The sequence below is a fragment of the Pelodiscus sinensis genome, chromosome 4, assembly GCF_052426305.1.
Source record: "Pelodiscus sinensis isolate ZL-2025 chromosome 4, ASM5242630v1, whole genome shotgun sequence".
In the NCBI taxonomy this organism is placed as follows: Eukaryota; Metazoa; Chordata; order Testudines; family Trionychidae; genus Pelodiscus; species Pelodiscus sinensis.
In genome coordinates, this window is record NC_143055.1 from 107,663,907 (window position 1) to 107,685,795 (window position 21,889).

A 21,889-nucleotide genomic window follows, 5' to 3' on the forward strand; every position below is an offset into this window, starting at 1 on the left:
TAGTGAAGCTCAAGATTCCAGCTGGCTTCAACCCCTATTGCTGGTGCCCCAGGTCAGGAAAATGCTCATCAGAAAGGTGGGCATCAGAAAAGAAAGGATTTCAAATGTTTGCCTACCACCCTCCCTCTGCCCCCCGCCTCCCCCCTCCCCCCGATGCTCTATGCCCCAATGACTTAGGACTCAGTCAACTTTCACAACTGTGTAACCTTTTATAAAGCCACCAGCACTTCAGGAAGGACAAGGACATGACATATAAGGTTGGCAACAGCCACTGGGCAGAAACCAGGACACAGAGCACCCACAATGGATCTGTTGTGGGAATAATACATGTTTCCACTCTGCACGCTGTTCTTAAGCTAGTTGTCTCACATGCTTCGGCCTGGCGGGACTCTATGGATGCAAGGGGTGAAAAACCAGGAGCCAGAGAGGCTGGCGTGTCTGCTGCAGCACCTGGGATCTTGCCAGGGAGCAGCTAGATACGGGGGTGGTGGGAAACATCTCAGCTGCTCCCTTTGCTCCCCATGCAGCTCCCTCCCTCCTCCCAAATTCAGACCTGCTGCTCCCTACACACAAGATTCTGGTTAGCCTTTGTGTGGGCCTGAAGTGTGAGGGAAAACCCTAAGGAAAATCCCATAGCTGCTCCCAAAATCCTCCCACTCCTGCTGGCTGGCTGCACACTGGGACAGGTATGCTACACCCTTATGCAGTGGGGTAGATTGTTCACAGAGGGGCACATAACACCGCGCTAGCAGGCATTCAGCCTCCTAGAGATAGCAGGCAAAAGCCTGCCCCCACTGCAGTCAATGGCAAAACTCCAGTGCTGCATCTATACTGGCATGATTTTGCGGAAATATTTTTAATGGAAAAGTTTTTCCGTTAAAAGTATTTGCACAAAAGAGCATCTCATAGACTTTAAGGTCAGAAGGGACCATTATGATCATCTAGTCTGACCCGCTGCACAATGCAGGCCACAAAATCTCACCCACCCCTCCTAGAATAATCCTCTCACCTATATCTCAGATATTGAAGCCTTCAAATACTTTGAAGACCCCAAGATGCAGAGAATCCTCTAGCTGTGATCTGTACCCCATGGTACAGAGGAAGGCGAAAAACCTCCAGGGTCTCTGCCAATCTACCCTGGAGGAAAATTCCTTCCCGACACCAAATATGGCGATCAGCTAAACCCTGAGCATGTGGGCAAGACTCATCAGCCAGACACCCAGAAAGTTCACTATAGTAACTCCTATCATCCCTCTATTGACCTATTTCCCACTGATAATGAATGGTCAATTAGTTACCAAGATCATGTTATCTCATCAAACCATTGCCTTCATAAACCCATCTAGTTTAATCTTGAAACCAGATAGATCTTTTGCCCCCACTACTTCCCTTGGAAGGCCGTTCCAGAACTTCACTCCTCTAATGGTTAGAAACCTTTGTCTAATCTCAAGTCTAAACTTCTTACTAGCCAGCTTATATCCATTTGTTCTTGTGTCCACATTAAATAATTCCTCTCCCTCCCTGGTATTTATCCCTCTAATATATTTAAAAAGTGCAATCATATCTCCCCTCACCTTTCTTTTGGTTAAAGTAAACAAGCCAAGCTCCTTGAGTCTCCTTTCATAAGACAGGTTTTCCATTCCTCGGATCATCCTAGTGGCCCTTCTTTGTATCTGTTCCAGTTTGAATTCATCCTTCTTAAACATGGGAGACCAGAACTGCACACAGTATTCCAAATGAGGTCTCACCAATGCCTTGTATAATGGCACTAACACCTCCTTATCCCTACTGGAAATACCTCGCCTAATACATCCCAAGATCGTATTAGCCTTTTTCACGGCCATGTCACAATGGCGGCTCATAGTCATTCTATAATCAACCAGGACTCCGAGGTCCTTCTCCTCCTCCGTTACTTCCAACTGATGTGTCCCCAGCTTATAACTAAAATTCTTGTTATTAATCCCTAAATGCATAACCTTACACTTCTCACTATTAAATTTCATCCTATTGCTATCACTCCAATTTACAAGATCATCCAGATCTTCCTGTATGATATCCCGGTCCTTTTCTGGATTGGCAATAGCTCCCAACTTTGTGTCATCCGCAAATTTTATTAGGACACTTCCACTTTTGGTGCCAAGATCAGCATTAAAAAGATTAAATAAAATTGGCCCCAAAACTGATCCCTGAGGAACTCCGCTAGTAACCTTCCTCCAACCTGACAGTTCACCTTTCATTATGACCCGCTGTAGTCTCCCCTTTAACCAGTTGCTTATCCACCTCTCAACTTTCATATTAATCCCTATCTTTTCCAATTTAACCAATAATTCCCCATGTGGTACTGAATCAAATGCCTTACTAAAGTCGAGGTAGATTAGATCCACAGCATTGCCTTTATCTAAAAAATCTGTTACTTTCTCAAAAAAGGAGATCAGGTTGGTTTGGCACGATCTACCTTTTGTAAAACCATGTTGTAATTTGTCCCAATTGCCATTAGCCTCAATGTCTCTAACTACTTTCTCCTTCAAAAAATTTTCAAGGATCTTACATACTACAGATGTCAAACTAACAGGCCTATAGTTACCCGGGTCGCTTTTTTTCCCTTTCTTAAAAATCGGAACTATATTAGCAATTCTCCAGTCAAATGGTACAACCCCTGAGTTTAGAGGTTTATTAAAAAATTTTGCTAATGGACTTGCAAGTTCATGTGCCAGTTCCTTTAATATTCTTGGATGAAGACCATCTGGGCCCCCCGATTTACTCCTATTAAGCTGTTCAAGTTTGGTTTTCACCTCGGATATAGTAATATCTACCTCCTTATCCTTAGTCCCATTTGTTAACTTACCATTATCCCTAAGATCTTCATTAGCCTCATTAAAGACTGAAGCAAAGTATTTGTTCAAATATTGGGCCATTCCTAGATTATCCTTAACCTCCACTCCATCCTAAGTAATTAGTGGTCCTACTTCTTTTTTTGTTTTTTTCCTATTTATATGGCTATAAAACCTTTTACTATTGGTTTTAATTCCCTTTGCAAGGTCCAACTCTACCTCACTTTTAGCCTTTCTCACTTTATCCCTACATGCTCTAACCTCAATAAGGTAGCTTTCTTTACTGATCCCTCTCATTTTCCACTCCTTATATGCTTTCTGCTTTTTCTTAATCACCTCTCTGAGATGCTTGCTCATCCAGCTTGGTCTAACACACCTGCCTATAAATTTTTTCCCTTTTCTAGGGATACAGGCTTCTGACAGCTTCTGCAACTTTAACTTAAAATAATTCCAGGCCTTCTCCACTTTAAGATCCATAATTTCTTTAGTCCAATCAACTTCCCTAACGCATTTCCTTAATTTACTAAAGTTAGCCCTTTTGAAATAAAAAACCCTAGTCTCAGATTTATTTTTGCTTATCCTTCCATTTAATTTAAACTGAATTAGCTCATGATCACTCGAGCCAAGGTTGTCTCCTACAACCATTTCATCTATGAGGTCCTTGTTACTCACCAAAACCAAATCTAAAATAGCATCCCCCCTTGTTGGTTCAGCAACTACTTGATGAAGGAATTCATCAGCTATCACATCTGGGAAAATCTGAGCCCTATTACTATTACTAGCACTTGGTCTCCAGTCTATATCTGGAAAGTTGAAATCTCCTATGATTACACAGTTTCCATGAGTATTTACTTCATTAAAAACATTAAAGAGGTCTCTATCCATATCCAAATTGGATCCTGGTGGTCTATAACACACCCCAAGCACTATCCCAGGGGAGGATCTGATAGTTTTCTTCCCCAATGTGATTTTTGCCCAAACGGACTCTGTCTTCTCCATTCCATCACTTTTTATTTCTTTACAATCTACCTCATCTTTGATATACAATGCGACTCCACCACCTTTACCCTTATTTCTGTCTTTCCTAAACAGCACATACCCTTCAATACCTGTACTCCAGTCATGCCTAGTATTCCACCATGTTTCTGTTATTCCTATAATATCTGGTTTCACTTCCTGGACCAATAGCTCTAGTTCCTCCTTTTTGTTACCTAGGCTCTTTGCATTGGTGTACAAACATCTTAATTTTTGCTGTTTGGCCTCATTCACATTCTTTACCCAATTTGGCACAGATGTTATACCTCCAATATGACCTATTAGACTAGTATCCACCCCACCCTTCCTCATGTTCATTCTCCTACCCCCAGCTATATCCTTTCTTACTTCGTTTTCCTCCCTCTCAGTGTTAAAATCTGGCGTAGAGATTACCTGGGCATCTCCCAACCGTCTCCCCCAAATTCCTAGTTTAAAGCTCTCTTAATAAGTTGAGCCAGCCTCCATCCTAGAAGTCTATTTCCCTCCCTACTTAGGTGAAGTCCATCTCTAGAGAACAGTCCTCTGTCCATAAATGCCTCCCAGTAACCATACATCCCAAAGCCCTCCTTATAGCACCACTGCCTAAGCCATCTATTGATCATCATAATCCTGTCACATCTTAGTTGCCCTTCTCTAGGAACAGGCAGAATCCCACTAAAGATCACCTGAGCCTCAATTTCCTTGAGCATCCTCCCCAGCCTAGCATAGTCTCCCTTAATGCGTTCCAGCAAGAATCTAGCCGTAGCATTTGTTCATACATGAAGGATGATCAATGGATTCCTTCCTGCTCCCTTAATTCTCTTCAACCTCAGTTCCACATCTCGTATCTTAGCACCTGGCAGACAGCACACCCTTCTATTCTCTGGATCAGCTCTGGTTACAGGCCTATCTATTCTTCTCAATAAGGAGTCCCCAATCACATAGACCTGCCTTTTCCTAGTGACAGTGAAATTCTCTGGTCTATCTCTAGCTTCCTCTGGCTGCAAGTCCTTGGCATTCCTATTTTCCCTTATAATCCTAATGCTCATTATTGGTGTTGTCTCCATTAAGTCTTCCCCTTTATCTATGGGACTAGCCACTCTTCTCTTCTTCCTTACCCTTCCATCTTCATTATCTACCTGCTGTACCCCTTCTTCATTTTCCAGCTCTACATACCTGTTCTTGAGCTCTATTTTTCCTTCACTGACCCATCTAGATTGGCACAGATGCTTTTGCGCCAAAAGTGCTTTTGCACGAAAGCATCCTTGCCCAGTATAGATGTGCTTTTGTACAAGAAAGCTCCAATGGCCATTTTAGCCATCGGGCTTTCTTGCACAAAAAATTAAGGTGCCTGTCTACACTGGCCCTCTTGCACAAGACTTATCCCTGAGCGGGAGCATCAAAGTATTTACGCAAGAAGCGCTGAATTCTTACATTAGAACGTGAGTGCTCTTGCTCAAATTCAAGCGGCCAGTGTAGACAGTTGGCAAGTTTTTGCGCAAAAGCAGTTGCTTTTGCACATAATCTTGCCAGCCTAGACACACCCCAGCTGTCTTCAATAGGCTCAGTATTTTACTTTAGATGTCTACAGTGCTTTCTAGAGTCGCTGTAGCAACACTACACCACACAGGGAAGCCCCTTATGCAGTGTTGTTGCCCACCGCATGGGTTTGTCCAGTGCACTGCCAGGCTACATCTACACTGGCACGATCTTGTGCAAAAAACTCTTTAGCGCATGAGTTCTTGCATTAAAGTAGTTGCACAAGAGAGCATCTACACTGGCATGTGCTTTTGTGCAAGAGCTTCCTTGCCAGTGTAGACGCTCTCTCTCACAAGAAAGCTCCGACGGCCATTTTAACCATAGAGCTTTCTTGTGCAAGAAATTCATGTTGCCTGTCTACACTGGCCTCTTGCACAAGAACAGTTGCACAAAAGGGCTTATTCCTGAGCGGGAGCATCATAGTTCTTGCGCAAGAAGCCCTGATTTCATACTTTAGAATGTCTGTTTACTTGTGCAAGAACTCACAGCCAGTGTAGACAGCAAATTTTTGCACAAGAGCAGCTGCTTTTGCGCAAGATCGCACCAATGTAGACGTAGCCCCAGAGTAGAATAAAAAGGCCTTAGGGTATTGCAGAATCAGGCTGACTGTGGGAAGGTATTATGGGGCCAAACATTAGGGCTACGTCTTCACTTCAAGCTTTTGAGCACGAGGTTCTTGCGAAAGAATCCACCAGTGCAAACATAGCCTAGGAATACTGGTACTCATCTGCCTAAGCAGAGCATTTCATTTAAAGCAAAGTTAGATTGAAACAGATGTTAAATCTTACTGGCTGCAGCTCCATGCATGACCCTAATACTCCTTAATGTTAGGTGAATGCAAAGGCATTCTTAGATCCACCCTGGTGACTCCAACTTTCACCCCCATCTCTGTTAATATCCTCTGTGGCCCAGAGATCTTGACAAGTCACTTTTTCAGGTCCCTCTCCTCTGGTACAGGGAAAACCCTGCTGAAGAACCAGATACATAATCAAATCAACAAATCAGCTTCCATTCTTGGACTAAAGGAAAATTCATTGCTCTTTATGGAGGTCTACTTCCCAGCCCTGCAAAGCTCTGCAATGCTGCTTCTTCCCAACAAACTTCCGCATGGATTTCTATGGTCCCTAAACTTCACAGTATTTCCTACACACTATGCAACGTAATCCCCATGCTTGCTCAATGTATCTAACCATAAATTATATTTAGAAGCAGAAGGGGTCATGCAAGATCAATGAGAATTAAATTGGAGGAAGTGCAGTCAATTGAGAACACTGACATCTGGGACAGCGCAAGAAGCAGTCAAATGACATAAGTGGGGATTAAATTGGAGGAAGAGGGTACAAATGAAGACACTGACATCCATGGAAGCAGAAAATGATGGCAAGGAGGATAAAATTGGGGGCATGAGATCTGGGGATACTGACATCTAGAGCAAAAGAAAAAAGGGGTTATATGAGGTCAATGAACATTACACTGGAGTGAATGGGAGAGAGGTCAAAGGAGGAAACTGAGAGCCAGCACAGAAGGTGTCATGTGAGGTCAATGAGAATTAAACTGGTGGAAGTTGGGTCAAATGAGGACAAAATGAATTCCAAACAATAAGCAGAAGGGGTCAGACAAAGTCAATGAGGATTAAAGTGGTGGACATGGGGTCAAATGAGGACAATGAATTCCAAACAATAAGCAGAAGTGGGGGTCATACGAGGTCAAGGAGGATTAAATTAGAGGAAGTGGGGTCAAAGGGGGACACTGAGTGCCTGGGAAGATGCAGGAGGGGTCACATGAGGTCAATGAGGATTAAATTAGAGCAACTGGGGTCATATGATGACACTGAGTGCCAAGCAATAAGCAGAAGGGGAGGGTCATATGAGGTCAATAAAGATTAAATTGCAGGAAGTGGGGGTCAAATGAGAACATTGCGTTCCAAGCAATAAACAGAAGGCAGGGTCGTACGATGTCAATGAGGATTAAATTGGAGCAACTGGGGTCAAATGAGGACAATAAATTCCAAGCAATAAGCAGAAGGGGTCATACGAGGTCAATGAGGATAAAACTGGTGGAAGTGAGGTCAAATGAGGACACTGAGTTCCAAGCAATAAGAAGAAGGGGGGTCATATGAGGTCAAGGAGGATTGAACTAGAGGAAATGGGGTCAAATGGGGACACTGAGTGTCTGGGGAGAAGCAGGAGGGGTCATACGAGGTCAATGAGGATTAAATTGGAGCAACTGGGGTGAAATGAGGACAATAAATTCCAAGAAATAAGCAGAAAGAGGTCATACGAGGTTAATAAAGTTTAAATTGGAGCAACTGGGGGTCAAATGAGGACAATAAATTCCAAGCAATAAGCAGAAGGGGTCACATGAGGTCAATGAGGATTAAACTGGTGGCAGTGGGGTCAAATGAGGACAATGAATTCCAAACAATAAGCAGACGGGGGATCATATGAGGTCAAGGAGGATTAAACTACAGGAAATGGGGTCAAATGGGGACACTGAGTGCCTGCGGAGAAGCAGGAGAGGTCATACGAGGTCAATGAGGATTAAACTGGTGGAAGTGGGGTCAAATGAGGACAATAAATTCCAAGCAATAAGCAGAAGGGGTCATACGAGGTCAATGAGGATAAAACTGGTGGAAGTGGGGTCAAATGAGGACACTGAGTTCCAAGCAATAAGAAGAAGGGGGGTCATATGAGGTCAAGGAGGATTAAACTAGAGGAAATGGGGTCAAATGAGGACACTGAGTTCCTGGGAAGATGCAGGAGGGGTCATACGAGGTCAATGAGGATTAAATTGGAGCAACTGGGGTCATATGAGGACAATAAATTACAAGCAATAAGCAGAAGGGGTCATATGAGGTCAATGAGGATTAAATTGCAGGCAGTGGGGTCAAATGAGGACACTGAGTGCCTGGGAAGATGCAGGAGGGGTCACACGAGGTTAATAAAGTTTAAGTTGGAGCAACTGGGGGGTCAAATGAGGACAATAAATTACAAGAAATAAGAAGAAGGGGGGTCATATGAGGTCAAGGAGGATTAAACTAGAGGAAATGGGGTCAAATGGGGACACTGAGTGTCTGGGGAGAAGCAGGAGAGGTCATATGAGGTCAATGAGGCTTAAACTGGAGGCAGTGGGGTCAAATGAGGACACTGAGTTCCAAGTAATAAGCAGAAGGGGGGCCGTATTAGGTCAAGGAGGATTAAACTAGAGGAAATGGGGTCAAATGAGGACACTGAGTGCCTAGGGAGAAGCAGGAGGGGTCATACGAGGTCAATGAGGATTAAATTGGAGCAACTAGCTGCAAATGAGGACACTGAGTTCCAAGCAATAAGCAGAAAGAGGTCATACGAGGTTAATAAAGTTTAAATTGGAGCAACTGGGGTCAAATGAGGACAATAAATTCCAAGCAATAAGCAGAAAGAGGTCATACGAGGTTAATAAAGTTTAAATTGGAGCAACTGGGGGTCAAATGAGGACAATAAATTCCAAGCAATAAGCAGAAAGAGGTCATACGCGGTTAATAAAGTTTAAATTGGAGTAACTGGGGGTCAAATGAGGACAATAAATTCCAAGCAATAAGCAGAAGGGGTCACACGAGGTCAATGAGGATTAAACTGGTGGAAGTGGGGTCAAATGAGGACAATGAATTCCAAACAATAAGCAGACGGGGGATCATATGAGGTCAAGGAGGATTAAACTACAGGAAATGGGGTCCAATGGGGACACTGAGTGCCTGGGGAGAAGCAGGAGAGGTCATACGAGGTCAATGAGGATTAAACTGGTGGAAGTGGGGTCAAATGAGGACAATAAATTCCAAGCAATAAGCAGAAGGGGTCATACGAGGTCAATGAGGATAAAACTGGTGGAAGTGGGGTCAAATGAGGACACTGAGTTCCAAGCAATAAGAAGAAGGGGGGTCATATGAGGTTAAGGAGGATTAAACTAGAGGAAATGGGGTCAAATGGGGACACTGAGTGTCTGGGGAGAAGCAGGAGGGGTCATACGAGGTCAATGAGGATTAAATTGGAGCAACTGGGGTGAAATGAGGACAATAAATTCCAAGCAATAAGCAGAAAGCGGTCATACGCGGTTAATAAAGTTTAAATTGGAGCAACTGGGGGTCAAATGAGGACAATAAATTCCAAGCAATAAGCAGAAGGGGTCACACGAGGTCAATGAGGATTAAACTGGTGGAAGTGGGGTCAAATGAGGACAATGAATTCCAAACAATAAGCAGACAGGGGAGCATATGAGGTCAAGGAGGGTTAAACTAGAGGAAGTGGGGTCAAATGAGGACACTGAGTGCCTGGGAAGATGCAGGAGGGGTCATACGAGGTCAATGAGGATTAAATTGGAGCAACTGGGGTCATATGAGGACAAAATGAATTCTAAACAATAAACAGCCGGGGGGGGGCGGGGTCAGACGAGGTCAATGAGGCTTAAACTGGAGGCAGTGGGGTCAAATGAGGACACTGAGTTCCAAGTAATAAGCAGAAGGGGGGTCGTATTAGGTCAAGGAGGATTAAACTAGAGGAAATGGGGTCAAATGGGGACACTGAGTGCCTAGGGAGAAGCAGGAGGGGTCATACGATGTCAATGAGGATTAAAATGGAGCAGCTAGTTGCAAATGAGGACACTGAGTTCCAAGCAATAAGCAGAAAGAGGTCATACGAGGTTAATAAAGTTTAAATTGGAGCAACTGGGGTCAAATGAGGACAATAAATTCCAAGCAATAAGCAGAAAGAGGTCATACGAGGTTAATAAAGTTTAAATTGGAGCAACTGGGGGTCAAATGAGGACAATAAATTCCAAGCAATAAGCAGAAGGGGTCACATGAGGTCAATGAGGATTAAACTGGTGGATGTGGGGTCAAATGAGGACAATGAATTCCAAACAATAAGCAGACGGGGGATCATATGAGGTCAAGGAGGATTAAACTACAGGAAATGGGGTCAAATGGGGACACTGAGTGCCTGGGGAGAAGCAGGAGAGGTCATACGAGGTCAATGAGGAGTAAACTGGTGGAAGTGGGGTCAAATGAGGACAATGAATTCCAAGCAATAAGCAGAAGGGGGGTCAGACGAGGTCAATGAGGCTTAAACTGGAGGCAGTGGGGTCAAATGAGGACACTGAGTTCCAAGTAATAAGCAGAAGGGGGGTCATACGAGGTCAATGAGGATTATATTGGAGCAACTAGTTGCAAATGAGGACACTGAGTTCTAAGCAATAAGCAGAAAGGTTAATAAAGTTTAAATTGGAGCAACTGGGGTCAAATGAGGACAATAAATTCCAAGCAATAAGCAGAAGGGGTCACACGAGGTCAATGAGGATTAAACTGGTGGAAGTGGGGTCAAATGAGGACAATGAATTCCAAACAATAAGCAGAAGTGGTCAGACAAGGTCAATGAGGACTAAACTGGTGGAAGTGGGGTCAAATGAGGACAATGACTTCCAAACAATAAGCAGCCAGGGGGTCATATGAGGTCAAGAAGGGTTAAACAAGAGGAAGTGGGGTCAAATGAGGACACTGAGTGCCTGGGAAGATGCAGGAGGGGTCACACGAGGTCAATGAGGATTAAATTAGAGCAACTGACGTCATATGAGGTCACTAAATTCCAAGCAATAAGCAGAAGGGGTCAAATGAGGTGAATGAGGATTAAACTGGAGGCAGTCGTGTTATATGAGGACACTGAGAGGAAGGTTTGAGGTACTAAGTAAGCATCACACATAGTTTAATTAAGCTTAATCTGGACGCAATCAGTTTCACCAGTGGGTCAATGAAAAGAATATTAACATCAATAGGTTCATAAAAGGCGGGAGAACGACGGTCTGTCAGGGCCATGTTGGCGGCTTTTGATTTATTTTGTGGCACAGATAGAAAGTCCAGCGCATAAGGGGTGTTCATGGTCAGTGAGGATTATTTTGGAGGCAGTGGGATGGCTAATGAGGCCATGGGCAACAAGTCACATACAGTTTAATGGTTTTCCATTTGGAATCAATCAGCATCAATGAGGGCATGAATGAAGGCAGTATGGTCATGATGGGGGTCAGTGGGGCTCCTTATGGAGGGATTTTGGTCAAATAGAGAGCAAATCTGGCAGTACACGCTGCCATGGAGGGCTCAATGAGGTTTATTTTGCAGGCGTGGGGCCACATGAGGAGACAAGGAGCAAGGACTGAAGTACTAGATCTCACCCACAAGTAATTAGGCTCAATTTGGATGCACTCTGGTCAAGTCGGGCACTTCTCAGCCACTGGGTTCATGAAGAGGGGTCTTTGAGGAGTCTGTGGGCTCAAATTGGGATGCAGCGAGTAAACCTGAAGTAGGAGGGGGCCATGAGGTGGCCGTTCAGGGTGGACCTATGGGCAGTGGCTTGTGGCAGTGGGGAGGTCAGAGAAGTTGAGGCTTATGGGCATCACAGAGCATTGGGGGCACAATATGGTCAACGAGGGTGAGTCTGGCTGCAACGGTCACTCACACCACCCTCCGACCACCTGAGTTAACCAACCCATGAGCAGGTCAGCTTTGTTGCTCCATTTCACAGGATCAGCAGCCTGCTATGCAGTGTTTGTGGTCTCTGGCATAACAGTGGCTAGCTGGGGCCAGTTTCTTATCAAGGGGCCTAGTCTTAGGTTCACATGCAATAAATAGTGGGATTGATGCCTGCATTGTCCAGGGGCTGGGCAGTGGCTCTCCCCTGATCCTCTGGGGCTACGTCTACACTACAGGCTTCTTGCACAAGAACTGTTTCATTCAAGCGTTCTTGTGCAAAAGGATTTTCACACGAGCGTGTCCACACTGCCATGTGCTTTTGCGCAAGAGTGTCCATGGCAGTGTGGACGCTCTCTTGTGCAAGAAAGCTCCAATGGCCATTTTAGCCATAGGGCTTTCTTGTGCAAGAAAATCATGTTTCCTCTCTACCCTGCCCTCTTGTGGAAGAGCTCTTGCACAAGAGGGCTTATTCCTCGTGGGGAGAGGAATAATTCTTCCGGAAGAAGCCCTGTTTTCTGATGCTGTAACTTTACTTGAGCAAGAACGTGTGTGCAGTGTAGACACCTGGCAAGTTTTTGCACAAAAACAGCTGTTCTTATGCAAAAACCTGCAATGTAGACATAGCCTGGGTGTTTTATCCACCTCTCTCGTGCTTCTTTTGGCCCTTTGCCCAAAGCAAAAGCCACAGGGCTAGGCCCATCTACAGGGAAGGTAGTGACCAGCATAGAGACTCAAACCTACAGTGGTGCTGTTTAGTAACCAACACCACATCCAGTACATGGCTGCAATAGGATGACATAAATGAGGTGCTGTTTTGGGAGGCCGATGGGTTAGCTCAGCTGGTGGAGAACTCCTTTCGCATATGAGCGGGAATGAGATTGATGCCTGCATTCTCCACCCTGCTTGGCTGGGGCAGGGGAAGCCACAAGCCTTTGCCGTCACTTTGCTCAAGACCCCAGAGCCATCTCTTTGTATCACAGGCATGAGACAGGTCAACTGAAGGTGATAAATTAGTTCAAGCTGTACAATGTTTTCATAGTGGGAGAACTCACCAGCTCCATTGTGAAGCAGCCAGCCTACCCCAGCCCTATTTTTGGCTTCTCTGCTCTGGGCAATGAGGCAAAAGTCACCTGGCTGAAGGCTTGGATCTACCAAAGGAATCAAACCCGTAGCCATAGCAGTAACACATACAAACCAACTGAGCTAGCTAACCCACAAGAAGATCCTCACCTAAAACCCCCTTAGAAAGCAGTAACCTGCTACCTCAGGGACTGAACAGCCTCTGGCATGATATGAGTGAGTCAGGCTCAATTTTGGGTCAGGGATTAACATAAAGGGTAGCATAGTTGTTTAACCTACAAGAGGTGAGAAGTTCAAGGCCTCTGTGGTGATGCTGGTGTAAGTTATGTGAATAGAGTCACAAGTGTACTGGGATACCTTCCACCTGCCTCAGAAAGTGTTAGCTTCACAGGGCTCCTGAAGAAAGGGGAAAGTTTCTACTGTGGTACATGCTTCATGATTTCTGTAATAGCTGATTAAAACAGGGCATATAAGACCAAGTCAAAAGGCTAACTCATGTATTAGTATTATCCACGGTGTTTATATGGCCCCCATCACCCCAGTGTCCTAAAAAGGATAACAAAAGAGATATTAGGAACAATTCCTAATGAATGAAACAGGACACAATTGTTTCACAATATCATTATATTTATCATAATGACATTCCCTGAGGTGGGCTGGTGGGAGTGGTACACCCTTCTTGCAGCTGTGGACTTGCTTGATACACAAAGAGACTTGCTTGATACACAAAGAGACTTACGATAAAGAATGTGATTATGTTCTAAAAAGTGATGCTGTAAGTATGGTACTTGGACTCTTTATTTGCTGCCTCTCAATGATTTCCTGACTAAACGTGCTCAGTTTTCAGGTCAGAATGTGGCTTCCTAAATTGTTACCCCATGAAACTTGACTGAGATCTGGAACTCAAGCTGGGGGGGGGGGTTGGGTTGTTTGGGGCTTTTGGGGGGGGAGGTGCCAGTGGAGGCATTTGGATCATCCTACACCACCACTAGTAAAGATTCTTTCATAAGCATATACCTAGGTGACAGCTTGATAATGCAGGCATCACGATAGACCAGTGGTCCCTAACCTTTTGAGGTTGTCGGGTGCCAGGGGGCGTGGCCGTTCACCCGCCGGGCGCCAAGGGGTGGGGACACTTGCGTGCCTGGGGGCCCCCCCCATAGCCGCATGCCCGGGGCTGGGGGCCCCCCCATAGCCACATGCCCAGGGCCCCCCCATAGCCATGCACCTGGGGCTGGGGCCCCTCCATAGCCGCGCGCCCGGGGCCGACACTCCCCCCCCCCCGCAAGCGCCGCGCGCCCGGGGCCGACACTCCCCGCAAGCACCGCGCCATGTGCCTGGGGCCAGGCCAGCCCTGAGCACCTGGCGGGCGCATGCAAATGCCCCCGCGGGCGTCATGGCGCCCGCGGGCACCGTGTTGGGGACCACGGCGATAGACTCTGTCTGTCTGTGTTGGTTCTGCAAGGACAGCATGAGTGACAAGAAAGAAAGTGCTACATCAATCAAAAAATATGCAGATATGGTAGAAAACACACAAAAGGTACCCTGTGATTTTGAAAAGTGCTCATTGTTAACCTAACACTCCTCCCCCATTGCAATAAATAGTCAACTCCTTGCGATTTCAAAGGAAGACAAAATGCCAACTCAGATCATGAGAAAAGCGCAATGTATCAAAACCACGGCAGACCAGGATTCTAACCTCTGAGCCTGTATAGGCAGGTAACCAGCAGTAGTGACTTTCCTTGCACCACTGCTTGTGCAGCTTGAGGGTATAGCCTACCTGGGTCCATTACACTAGTATCTGAGCACAAAATCTTGAAGTAGTCCTGCTGGCCTAGATTTTCTTTCACGCTGTCATTAATACTCTTTAATAAATATCTTTCTTACTTGCTGTGTGGTTTCAGAAAGGTTGCCTCCTTAGCTTAGGTAAGTGTTACCAAAATACCTGTCAAAGGTTCTCTCTACACATTTATGTTCATCTGACCAACACAGCTGGATCTGTGGGCTGCCCAAGACAATAGTAATGTGCCCTTGAATACATCTTTTCAAAGATCTGAGCCACTGCCCATCAATATCAATAGGAATTGTTCCATTGACTCCCACTGATATCGGGCCCTGTCAGAGCCTGCTTTCATTTTGCTGAGGATTAAAGTGGTATAGAGAAAACATGAAATTTCTTCTTACTAGAAAAGTCCTAATGATGATGAGGAGGTGTTGATATATGTATTTTGGTGGCTATCTGCCCAGAAGTCTGCTAAGGCAAAATCCTCATTTTCATCCTGTACTGAGAGACAGAATGCTGTGAAGATGAGTGTGAAACCATTTACCTTTCAAAATCCCTACAAAGCCTGTGATTTCATGATGTATTGGCACTTAATTCCCTGGTGGTGAAGATCCACTGTAATACAGGTTGAACCTCTCTAATCCAGCACTCTCGGGACCTGACTGGTGCTCAACTAGAGAATTTGCTGAACCATGGGAAGTCAATATTGTCTAGCAGCATCACTGACACTTCCACTGCTTACTGGGCTCTTGGAAGACATTTAGGAGTAAAATAGAGCTAAATAACAGCACTGATCACAGAGCCAGGGCTGGTGGCTGTAAACAAACTTTATGAGACTGTAGGAAAAATGGCCACACCCAGGATAAGTGAACATCCAACTAACTAAAATCATGCCGGTCCATGAACATTTCTAGTCCAGCACTCTCTGGTCTGGCAAAGTTCAATCTTTTCCATGAAAACAGCTGTAGGGATTTTTTTGGTGTTAGGCCTAAAGCCGAAAGGAACCTGGCATTAGTTTGGGGAAACACCCGATCACAACTCACACACATCTGACCATGAGCAAAACTCCTGCCCCAGAGTACACTGAGCATTGGCCTTTGCTTGATTCTCACCTTGTGGTGTGCAAGTCCCTTTAGTATATCACTCCCCTCTCCCTCTTCCATACCCTACTCGCAGCTTCTGTCCCAAGTCCCTGGATAATCATAGTTCAGAGATACATTCACCTTCCACCTGGGTGGGTAGATGAAACGATGAGCAATGACATCACTGTTGTTGCCATTCACTCTGCATTGCTGCTACCGCTGTGCCACCATTCACTCTGCAGCGGTTGTTTGTCCTGCCATTGCTTACGCCACCATGCCATTGCCTGCTCCAGTGCGGATGGCCCTGCACTACCACATTCTGATGCCACTTGCCTCTCTACTCCGGCCTCTGTGAGTCGGTCTCTTGAGATTCCACCCAGTCATCAGCGATTTCAGCTCTCAGTGGGGGAACCTCACTTCCTAGCAGGCTGGGCAGTCACTTCTGCAAAAACCATATTCCACTGCAGATCTAAGCAGCTCTATGCAGGATTATTGCTATTTTTCTCTCCTAGTGATCTTAACAAAAGACTCCCAAGAGAGCCTAATTAGCTCAATATTTAAACAGTGGAGAGGGGCAGGTTAAATGGCGCGCAGGACTCTTAGACAGATGTTGCACCTCCAAGCAGAAGTACCTGTTTCCACTAGGGATGTAAGCGACTAATTAACTAGACAACTATCCAGTAAGCAAAAGCTTATCAGATAGTTGACACACTAGTTGACTAGTCACTTCCTCCCCCTCTGTCACAAAGAGGCAGCAAGGGGTGGGAAGAGGAGGAGATGCTGGAGGGAGCCAACTTAAAAGCTGGTTCCCCCCTCCATCTCTAGCTCCATGGGAGGGTGCAGGGGCACAGTAGTGGCCAACTTTGAAATGTACAAGAGTCCCCACTGGGGCCCTTGTACAGTTCAAAGCAGAAGCGCTGCAAGGAGCCCGGGGCCAGCAGGGGACTCCCCACTGACTCTGGGCTGCACATGGGTGCCAACTTTAAAATGTACAAGAGTCTCCAGCGGGGGCTCTTGTGCATTTCAAAGAGGAAGCACAGCATGGAGCCTGGGGCCAATGTGGGACTCTTGAAATATACAAGAGCCCCAGCAGGCTCCCTGCTAGCCCCAGGCGCCACGCAGCATTTCAATCTTTGAAATGTGCACAAGAGCCCCTGTTGTGCATTTCAAAGGCAGAATGCAGAAGTCCTTATCGACTAATCGAAATCCCATAGACTATTTGATTAGTTAATTAATTGAAATTGAACATCCCTAGTCTCTACCGGGTCTGGTATCTGAGCCCTCTGCATTCGGTTCAAGGTGTCCCCCTCAATCAGGACAGACTAAATACAGTTCTGTTGGCTTTTATTCATACAGCAAAGATAGCATTTCATTTCCCCTGCGTTCAATACTGAAGTGACTGTTGGATGCCTAGACAAGGTAAATGTGTTCCTGTAATCACAGTCTAGTCCTGAAGCCTTTTTATTCCCAGCTCATCACTAGCTGTCAGGGGCGAGCTCCTTCAGACCTGTCTTACATAAACGCCAGAGCCAATCCAATGCAAAACAGACATGACATTTTGGACTCTGGCATGGAGTCTGCATACGTGGTGGTGACATTTTTAGTATAGCAGAAAACTTTCCAAATAAAACATCCCTATGATTTGTGACTAATAATTTCAAAGTGTGACAACATATATTTAAAGAATATTATTCTTTAAATTCTTCTGTGATTTACAGTCTATGGATTTCTTCCTTTCAATGGGACTATGTAGGGGTTTAGTCACTGGAGAATTTGGTCTTATTTATTTATTTTTAAAATGAACAACAATTCACATCTTTTCTAGGACAACCATCCTTATTAGAAAAAAGTTTCCCAAATACTTCCAAATGTCATCATGATTATGCCATTCTGCTATCTCCTTTCAAATGTTAATCGTAATCCAAACTCATATCCATTTGCAAAACTGTGAGAAAAAATATCTCCTGTCAATTTCTTACACTCTCAAAATGTACTGCATGGTGTGAAAGAACAATGTTGATACAAAAAGCACAGTAATATCTGTTGTGCTCATTTGAATATAAAGAGAGCTTTCCATTTAAAGATGACTGTTTTAAAATGGAGAATGGGAAACATCTTAGTTTCAAACTGTGTCCCACTTTAAAAATGCTATAATGTACTGGGAAATGCATCCTGAAATCCAAAGACAAAACTCCTACTTATATAAAGATCATCACTTAAGTGCTAAGGGCCTAGTTTTTGACCCGTTTCTTCTCTTCTCTTCACAACTTTGTGACTGCCCAAGCTTTTACAAACATCTGAGCACATAGGTGATACAGATTTCATAACTTTAAGCAGGCAGGTGTTAGCACTGGGAAAGCAGGTATGTAGGCTGGTGTGCTAAGATGTTTCCACAAAAGCAGGGCTCAGATTGAAGTCTCACTGAAAATCAGAGGCTGGATATTAAGTGGCTCTTTGCATGGGTGCATCTACACTGCACCCTTACCTCGAAATTAGCTATGCAATTTGTGTTTACACACAGCATCTCACATGAAAAATCACTCCCAGCTGAATTATGTGAATCCTACTAGCCAGCCACTCCTGAATTATATTACAGAACAACAAATATTACAACACATCTCCAACTGCAGACTTGTCCGCAGAAATGTGCATCTTGTACTGCCCACCTCATTCCTCCTTTGCAGTCCAAGCTAATAGAAAGCCTGTAATTTCATTAATAGAAAATGATACATAACCCATGAAATCTCAAATTAATATTTCCAAACACTTCAATCCAAGCACAATGTGATTTGAACAAAATGTGTTTATTAGCGACAGAAAAATAGATTTAAGTTGTTACAAGCAATGAGGCATAAAAGTCAGAATTGGTTACAAAGAAATAAAAGGTAAAATGCAAACTAATACCTAACTTAGCAAGCCAAGTGAACTTAAAGCCAAAAGGTATCTTTTACAATATGCTTATAGGAGTCTGACTGGATTTTTCAGCCTCAGTTTAAAGATGCTCTGTCTTTCAAACATTGTTGATTCTGCGAGTAGAGATGAGGAGAAAGGTGATTTGTGTTCTCCTTTCTTATAGCATTTTTCTTCTTTGAGAATGCTGGGATTTAGACCACAGCAAGTCTTTTTGCCAAGATGTAAATATCACATTCATGACCCTCTTCCTGCCAAAGAATAGCAGCTTACCCAGGTGATTGTCCTGTGGCTTTTGTTGATAGCTGGCTCAGGTGTTCGTTTGCTTTTTGTCTCTGAAGAACAGATTTGTGGCTGCTTCCCCATGTTTGGAATATGCCTTAGTAACATCAAGCAGTAGAATATTAAAACTTTACATACAATGTTACCACACATTTTAGCAGGACAATAAAGATCAGCAAAATGTGAATTTTTAAATTATACCTCACAAGGCATACTTTGTAAAAAATTATCAGTTTTGTAAAAGTGGTGCACATAAGAATACACTCTGTCACATTTATAACCTAATTGTGATAGCTAAATAGATCATTCTTCTACACATATTTCAACATATACTGATAAAATTTGTAGCAAGGGTTGCCACATGTTGTGGCATATTCTAAAAAAAATGTAATTGACATCTCTCATAAATCTTAAAAAGAAATCACATCAATGTATTGGCATAATCTATGCATTGATTACAGAAGGGTGTTGCTTTAAAAGTAACAATGTTTCTTCGTGTCTCTGAGAAGGGCTTATGTTCTGTGCCTACCTGATGTAAAATGGTGAAAGACTAAGGCATCGCAAAAATGCAAATAGAACTGTAACATCTTTAGCAAAGGTAAAATGTTTTACTGTAGAAACATGGTGAAAAACTATAAATAGACTTAATACCTTGAATATAAAATTTGAAGGAAAATACCTCTCTTCCATTACCTAGATGTAGCATAAAATACACTGCCTCCCCCTCGAGAGAAGAGGAATATCATGCATCACATCCAGGCATATTTGTCTACTCCTTTTGGACTGGGCGCTGCTCTAACAGGTCTTAAATTCAGCCACAGCTATCCAGAACAGCTTTGGTAAATGTTATCAATCACCCTGGAGTTTTTATAGCACGTTGGAGGGAGGCTCTGAGAAATACTGTATAAGAAGCAGCTCTCAAGCTGTTGGTCAGGAACCCAGAGTGGGTCGTGACCCTATTTTAATGGATTTGTCAGGGCTGGCTTAGACTTGCCGTGGCTCAGGGTCTATGCTGAAGCCCAAACCTCACCATGAGAAGCCAAAGCCTGATTGTTTCAGCCCTGCATGTTGGGAATCAGGTTATAGACATTCCCCGCCCTGCCTGGGGTTGAAGCCCTTGCACTTCTGCTCCCCACACCCAGGTCAATGGGGCTTGGGTGGATTCAGGCTTTGTTCCCCCCTTCCGGGGCCATGTAGGTTTTTTTGTCAACAGAGGGTCGCTGTTCAGTGAACCCCTGAATTTCAGCCAGACCTGGAATCCATTATGAATCTCAGTAAATAAAATTTGGGAGTAGGTGTTTATAACTAGGTGGTTTGCTCGCTGGCTTGGAGAGCTGGGAGCTAAGTCAACTTTGATTATAGGAGCAGACCCCCCTCCCAGAGAGGAAGCACATGGCTCTTCTACAAAAAGAGCAGGACATTGGGGTGAAGAGGAAACATTGATGCGGGAAGCTGAGGCTATAGAAACATGGTAGGGTGTAAGAAGGCTCCTGCAGCTACCCAGAGTCAGCAGAGGAAAAAGCTCAAGAAGCAGCAGAGAATGGAATCAGCTCTCCAGGCACAGAGGCTTGGGAAAGATTCTGTCCAAGCCAGGGACAGACCAAGCTAGAAAGGTCTGTGGAGAAAGAATCTCCAAGCAGGAGGTGCAAGAAAGCAGAACAACAGTCACTTGGAGAGACAGGACTGTGCCCAGCTGAAACTGAGATGAAGCCCGTGTGAAGTTGTGTTCTATTTCTGAAGGATGCTTGGATTATCAGGATTAACTGGAGTTGGAGTCTAGAGGTCAGCATACACATGAGGACTCCGTGAATTGGACCCCGTAAGAGGACTCTTTGAACTGATTTTCTTTTAGGGCCCTGCAGAGGGAGAAGCAGGGATAGATTACTGCAGAATGACCTGTGGCCATGAGTGCTGCTTGTGAGGTGGTGGCCTACGTTACAGTTTTTAGTTTTTTCTCTATGTATTAGAAAGCCAACCGCCCCTACTGGATGGCATATGAACACAATACCCTACTTTAGGAACTCTTAGGATTATGCTGAAATCAAGACAGTTAAATTATCATTTTCACTCCTAAATTTTTAGGACATAAAGAATGGATCTCACAATGGAGATGAAAAACCTTGGCACAATGTACGGGCTTAATTCCCAATTCCTCCCCTTCTACTGTATACTATTACATTCCAGGGAATGTCCTACAGCTCATGTATTTTCTTAAGAATCTCCCATAGCATATCCATATATCCAAGCTACTAAAGGCTAGTTTTTGCTGGAAAATCCCCACTATAATCCATGACTTTGGGTCGTTGCCTTTAAAACAGTCGGGCAGCCAAAAAGCAGTTTAAAGACTTTTGATTTAGAATTGGATTGTATACCCTAGTGGACTTGAGAACGGAATATATAGCTCTTAACCAGGGAGTTTTCTGGTGGCACTCACTTAAGGCCTGAAACTCTAGATCAGGAGTGGGGAACCTTTTTTGTGTCGGGGTTCGCTAACCAACCGAAAAATCAGTTGGGGGTCACACACAAGTGAGAGCAGGGGAAAAAAAAACCTCACTAACATGGCCCCCAACTGAAGATAAAGATACTCCCATATTCCCCTTGCACACCAGAGCTTAGGGAGGCCCAGCCTAGCAGATTTTTGTGCTACAGCCCCTGTTGGGGGCAACAGGAAGGCTGGAGCACTAGTGCTAGGGGGCCAGATCCACATCCAGCCCCCGGGCCTGAGGTTGTCCACCCCTGCTCTAGATTTTGTCTTACCTCTTTCTCCAACACCAACAAGGCATCCAGGGAGGGCATTTCTGAACGGTATTTGTAGAGGGGTGGACTTGGAAAAGGATTTTAGCACCTTTCCCAGATTTGACCACAAAAATGACACCTT

General features: G+C 44.5%; 1 long non-coding RNA gene across 4 annotated transcripts in view; it reads right to left on the minus strand.

The window, feature by feature from the left end:
- Positions 1 to 18,617: 18,617 nt before the first annotated feature.
- Positions 18,618 to 21,889, minus strand: part of LOC142829561 (uncharacterized) — a 66,595-nt gene continuing 63,323 nt past the window's right edge. For all 4 annotated transcript variants that reach the window (XR_012904067.2, XR_012904066.2, XR_012904069.2 and 1 more), the window contains exon 4: positions 18,618 to 19,108. This is a non-coding gene — a long non-coding RNA (uncharacterized LOC142829561). The remainder of the gene's footprint in view (positions 19,109 to 21,889) is intronic.